A 6831-nucleotide genomic window follows, 5' to 3' on the forward strand; every position below is an offset into this window, starting at 1 on the left:
AGCAAACCTTGCCAATCCAGGGTTCATTGCAACCACAAGGGCCAATTGCGCTTGGAGAGTGAGTAGACATGGGCCAATGAAGAGTCAACACTAGTTCCCTGCCGGTCAACAGTTTCCCCCAGAAAGCTCTGTCCATGTAGGAGCGCAAAACTGAATACTGATGATTGTCCCTAGCACCCCACAAAGCACACTTGCCACCAGTCAGTTCTCTCCTTTTGTAACCACTCCACCCGTTGTGCTACTATAATGAAGCAGGTAAACCTAGCCGGTTTTCCTTTTCCATTTCCACCCAAACATCAGTCATACCGGGGGGCTAAAAATACATCGGCAAGGATACTACTTTTGTACTTAGAGGTGCCATATTCCAGTTCCCCAAATTTGTGCATCGTTTTATACATATTATGCAAACTGCTGCAAATGATGCAAATCAGGGATTTTAATTGCCGCGTTGTCTACCAGTCGCTTTGTGTCTGCTACCCACAACTTCCACGTAAAGTTGGGGAAGGCGCCCTAGATGCTTCTCGCTCATGCTAGGATTAGCTCGTGCTTTTCAAGGACAGCAAAGCTTGTAAGAGAAAAGAGAGATCAGTCAGAGTTCTGACTTCTCTCACTGCCTTTCTTGTTCATCCCAGGAAAGGTAGAAGACTGTGACGGACAGGAGGGAGCCAAAGTTGAATTTGACTGGGGAATAATTATGACGTGTTGTTGTCTCACAAAACTATTCCTGTCTCACAAAACTAGGGCAGAAAACGGTCTGCAGACTTCTATTTCAGGATCTATAAGGGCTAGAAACGCGGCCGCGACTTACCGCATGGCCCGAGGTTGCCGGGTTGTGCCTGGGCGGGGCACCGACAGCCGGCGGGCAAGGCGGCCGTCAGCGGCAGAGCCGGGCCCCGGCGGAGCCGCCGCCCAGGCGGGGGGCCCTATTCCGCCCTGGAAGGGCGGCGGAGCGGCTAATGGCGGCGTTCGCCCGCTGCTCAGCCGGGGGGTGCCTCGTGGCCGCCCGGGGGGCCGGAAGCCGGGCCCGAGTGGGCCAATCGGCTCGCGGCTTTCCCGGGGGGGCGGGCCCTGCGGAAGTCGGACCGGGCGGCTCCTTTCGGGTCCGACTTCCCTGCTTAAAAGGAAGGGGTCGCCAGTTTCCCCTTCCTGTTCGCTTCCTTTTGAGGAAGCATTGAGGAGGAGCATAGCTTGGGAGCAGCGGAGATCTCAACACCCACCCACCCCCTTCGGAGCGGCTGAGAGAGTCTACCCCCCCCACCTCCGATCCACAGCTGACTCGCTAACGGTGAGCGGGGGAGGCAGCGGCGGCTGCGGTCCTTGGGAGCAGGGAACCAGCAGAGGAAAGGGGGCTGGGCAAGAGGCGGCAAGCCGGCAGGGGCAGCAGCGGGAAGGCAGCGGCTTACTGCAAAAGGAAGGTGGGGAAGGGAGATTCGCCCCCCCCTCTCGGAACCCGCTTCACGTGGGGGGAGATACAGACGCCATGCCGTCCAGGAAGCCGGCCGCATCTAGGCAGAAGAGCAGAGCACGGATCCCAGAAAAAAATTGCAGGCAAGACTCCTCGCCTCCTCGTACTCGGGGACGGGGTGGTGGTCCCAGGAAGTCCTGGGTGGCATTGGCCCCCAGGCCTAGACAGCCCCCAAGTGATGCGGCCCCAAGTGAAGTGGGGAAATCAGCGGCGGCGCCTGACCAGACCATACAGGGGCTCACTAAAGTGGTCCAGCAACTGGTCAGTGAAGTGGGCCAGTTGAAGTCCCAGTCAGCAGGGATGGGAGCTGTGGGGCCAGCAGGGGCCAAGGACGTGGCACCCAAGGGCAAAGAGCGCCTGACGCAGCGCAGGAAGAGAGGGGACTCGTCGTCTAGTTCCAGTTCCAGCTCTACCAGTAGCATCAGCTCCAGTGGGCGCAGTAGTTCCAGTGGGACCAGGCCCAAGAGGAAGTCTAAGCAACGGCGCACGACGGGCAGCAGGAAAGGAGGTCGGCGCGGGCAGAAGAGGAGGAGGTCTTGCAAGAAGGCTGGGGACGGGGAATCGTCTGGTGAGTCTTCTTCAGGGGATGAGTCCGAGGGGGCGCCTGAGGGTTATTGGAACACTCACGCCGATTTGCCTGGCCTACCGGCCTGGGCTTGGCGCAGGAGGTTGGAGGAGGGCTCGATCCCTGATAGTGGGGTCAAGGCTGTTTGGGAATCTGGAACTAAGGGGAAGAAGTCCAGAATCCACTCTACTTATACTGAGAAGGAGAACCCCCCAGGGTTACACCTTTCTCGCAAGATAAGGGAAAAAATTCTCGAGGGGTGTTATGTGGATGTCTTCGCCCTGATTAAGCCCGATTCCGTCAAAGGGAGGGGTGCCAGCTCGGCCGGTAAAGAGCAGAAAGCCGAGTCGGGAGAGAGATCTCTCAGGAAGTGGCGGAAAGGTTTTGGGGTGTACGCTGGTGTCGTGACCATGGCGTACCCAATGCGGGGGTGGCACTTGTGGAATTACGCCTCATATGTAGAAAGGGCGGCGGAATTGGCTGGCGAAGCCGCTGCCCTTGAGTACGATGAGGAATTTAGAAAGAGGGCTTCATACAATTCTAGGACACGTTGGGACCTGGTGAACCATGACATTTGGAGCATGGTCGTCAACCCCCACATCAGGGGCAAGGGGGACGCCACAAGGGCGGCAAAATGGGGTTACAGGAGGGAGGCGCCCAGGAGGGTGTGCTGGGAATTTAATAAAGGGTCGTGCGTTCGGGCCAAGTGCAAGTACGACCACGTGTGCGAGCTCTGCTCGGGCCAACATTCAAAGGTTGCCTGTACAAAACCATCGGGGGGCTCCCAGCCCTTTCGAGGTGGCCGGCCCTCTGCAAGAAAAGATAGGGGGGCCGGCGGCGCCTCAGGTGACGGGAAATGAGGACCAGCTTTTGGGGGGCTTGGCTAAGACCCCAGTCAACTTGCAAACTCTGCAATGGTGGGTCGACAGATATCCGTGTAGGGAGGCAGCGAAGTATTTATGGGACGGGTTCACGCAGGGGTTCCGAATACCTTTTGTGGGGCAGAGAGTAGCAATGGATGCTAGCAATTTAAAATCCGCACGGGACATGCCAGAGGTGGTAGCGAATAAAGTAAAGAAAGAATGCGCCGCAGGCAGAGTGGCTGGCCCCTTTACGGCACCTCCGCTGCCCAATCTGCGAGTGTCCCCTTTGGGGGTGGTCCCTAAGAAGTCCCCTGGCGAATTCCGGTTAATTCACCACCTGTCCTACCCACCTGGGAGTTCCGTGAATGAGGCAATACCGCCTGAGTTTTGTTCGGTGCGGTATGCTTCCTTCGATCAAGCGGTCCGCTTGGCAGTGTCATGTGGGCGGGGCGCCCTGATGGCCAAATGCGACATCCAATCAGCGTTTCGCCTCCTCCCAGTGCACCCAGATGATTACAGCCTACTGGGTTTTAGAGTGGGCAATGCTTGGTATGTGGACAAAGCCATGCCGATGGGGTGTTCGGTGGCCTGCGCTGCATTTGAAAAATTTAGCAGCTTTCTTGAATGGGCGGTCAAGTGCAGGACCGGCTCTCCACATGTCACGCATTACCTCGATGACTTCCTGTTTTTGGGGGTGGCAGGTACTGGCGCCTGCGCAACAATCTTACAGGCTTTCCGTCAATTGGCCGAGGACCTGGGGGTCCCGTTGGCACAGGAGAAAACCGAGGGTCCCATTACGAAATTGGTATATCTGGGGATCGAACTCGACTCAGTGCTCGGAGTGTCGCGTCTCCCCGCAGATAAGTTGCTCACATTGCGGGCACTGGTGTCAAATTTTTTGGCACGCAAGAAATGCACGCTCAGAGAGCTGCAGTCCTTGGTGGGTCATTTAAACTTTGCCTGTCGGGTGGTGTCCCCAGGGCGCCCATTTTGCGCCCGTTTGGCCAGGGCCACCGCCCAGGCTTCCAGGCCGCACCATAAAATCAGGGTCACCCGGGGCATGAAGGAAGACCTCGAGGTCTGGGAAGAATTTCTAAGCAAGTACAACGGGGTTTCCTTATGGCAGACTCCTCTGGACGTGGGAGAAGGGGTCCTGCAAGTGCAGTCAGACGCAGCAGGGGGAGTGGGCTTCGGGGTTTATTACAACGGGCGTTGGTGCGCACAGCCATGGCCCAAGCACTGGTCTTCGTCAGGTGTTGCAAGGGACTTGACTTTCCTGGAGCTGTTCCCCATTCTAGTGGCGGTGGTGATTTGGAGCGCTGAATTTCGCAACAGAAGGGTGTTGTTCTGGTGCGACAATTTAGCTGCGGTGCATGTCATTAATAAGCAATCATCAAAATCGCCCAGAGTGATGCACCTCGTACGGCAGTTCGTGTTCACCTGCTTGGAGGCTAATATAACATTCAGGGCCAGGCACGTGGCAGGAGTGCAAAATGACTTAGCAGATGCTTTATCCCGCCTCCAGGAGGAGAGGTTCCGCAGGCTGGCCCCAGGGGCAAACCCGCACGCAGACCCCTTCCCGGTGGAGCTCTGGAACATTGGCGACAAACATTAATGGCAGGGGTCTTCCAATCTGTTGCCACATCTACGCTACGGTCATATACCTCGGCGGCCTCGGCATTTTTGTCATTTTCTGCCAGATCCCAGGGGCCGGTCACATGGCCGACTTCAGAGGAAATGGTGCTGCGGTACATGGTCAGTCTCAGGGACCGGGGGGCTGCGCCCAGAACTATCCGTTGCCACATGGCGGCCATCTCCTTTTTCAGTAGAGCCTACGGGCATCCCGACCCTTGCGCATCTTTTCTTGCGAAGAAAGCTGTGGAAGGTTGGCGGCGGGTCTCACCCCGCCAGCCTGATTCACGGCAGCCCATCACCCCACGCCTGCTGTCTAAGATAATTACTTCCCTCCCGTCAGTATGCCGATCGTACTACGAGGCATCCTTGTTCGAGACAGCATTTTTGCTGGCCTTTTTTGGGGCCCTTCGGGTGGGGGAGCTGGTGGTCAACTCCAAATCTGACTATACGGGCCGGGCCCTGGGTTTGTTGGACGTCTCCTTCAGGGATGGTGAGGTCCACCTCTGCATCCGGCGGTCCAAGACCGATCAGCGGGGTCGGGGGGCAGTCGTCAAACTGGGTCCAGCACCTACGAAATCATTGTGCCCTGTACGATCATTGTCAACCTTCTTGGCCATGCGCCCAAAAGTGGGGGGGGGCGCTGTTGGTGCATGCCAACGGGTTTCCTTTGACTAGGTACCAGTTTGCCGCCGTGCTGCGGTCGGCCACAGCCACGTGTGGGCTCTCCCCTGAGCTGTACAGCACACATTCCTTCAGGATTGGGGCGGCCACAACCGCGGCTGACGAAGGGCTGCCCGAGCCGGTTATTAAATCAATTGGGAGATGGCGTTCCGCCGCTTACAAGGTTTATGTCCGACCATGAGGTCGGGTGGTGTTAACTGTTTATGTTTGAGTTGCAGCCATTTCCTCAGTTGCAAAGCGGAGTCTTCACGTGTGGATATGTGGTCACAGTATTGTTCATTGGGCCGGAAAATATGCCGTATCATCAGGGTGGGGTCAACACTTAGGGTTGGAAGGCTCGGTCCACGTGTCATGGATGGGTTACCGGGGCATGAGATGGGGAGCATTGGTTCCTACGCTTAGGAGAAGAGCTGCGTCTTGTGGGCCCCCGGATGCGCTGGTCATACAGCTGGGAGAGAATGACTTGACAACGGTGCGCAGTGTTGACTTACGAGCGGCGGCATCCGGTGATCTGAGGACGATAGCGGCGGAATGGCGGCACACCGGCCTCCTATGGTCGGATCTGCTGGAACGACGGTCTTGGCGAGGGGCGGGGAACCCTGGCAGGGTGGACAGAGTCAGGCAGAGAGTCACGTCTACCTTGGGAAGACTGACCCTGGAGTTGGGTGGTTTGGTTGTCCAACACACAGACATCACGCACCGGGTAGCGGCCTTCTTCCGCGTTGATGGGGTCCATTTGTCATCTTGGGGGTTGGACACATGGTTGCACAGCATTCGACATGGCATATCTATTTGGTTGCAGCGCTAGGCGTTGGCGGGAGCCGGCTGGGGTCCGGCCGGCTCTGGTGGCGGTTTGGCATGGGGGCAGCATCCGGTTTGGGGGGAAACGGCCTGCGTGCCCATTCTCCCCTCTTGAGGATCCCGGTATGGGATTTTGGGGGGAAGGCCGGACGGGGACATGCTAAGTTGGTGGTTGCCAGGGACGGGCCTCAAGGGAGGCCGTCCGAGGGCCATACCTTGCCATGGGCTGTCAAGCTGGCCTCCCTCCAAGTGGCAGGGGACCACATAGCTGGCTGCCGCCCTCGTGTGTCCCTTAACTGCCATCTCTGGTTTCCCCAGCAAGGGCGCTGGGAGGTGTGCATCGGCCTGCAGGGTGGCAGGTCGATGATGGGATACGCCCCCATACCATGCCAATGCCTTGCTGCTGCAATCAATAAAGTTGTGCCATTTCATCCAAACTGGGCTCTGTGCATTTGTTAACTGGGTACCGTTACATGGTTTGGGTTGGTCCCTGGGGGGTCAGGTGTCCGGCTGGGGAGTGCACCGCACAACTAAGCACTAAGCTGGCAAACGCGGCCGCGACTTACCGCATGGCCCGAGGTTTCCGGGTTGTGCCTGGGCGGGGCACTGACAGCCGGCGGGCAAGGCGGCCGTCAGCGGCAGAGCCGGGCCCCGGCGGAGCCGCCGCCCAGGCGGGGGGCCCTATTCCGCCCTGGAAGGGCGGCGGAGCGGCTAATGGCGGCGTTCGCCCGCTGCTCAGCCGGGGGGTGCCTCGTGGCCGCCCGGGGGGCCGGAAGCCGGGCCCGAGTGGGCCAATCGGCTCGCGGCTTTCCCGGGGGGGC

This window comes from Euleptes europaea, chromosome 19 (genome assembly GCF_029931775.1).
Source record: "Euleptes europaea isolate rEulEur1 chromosome 19, rEulEur1.hap1, whole genome shotgun sequence".
Classification (NCBI taxonomy): domain Eukaryota; kingdom Metazoa; phylum Chordata; class Lepidosauria; order Squamata; family Sphaerodactylidae; genus Euleptes; species Euleptes europaea.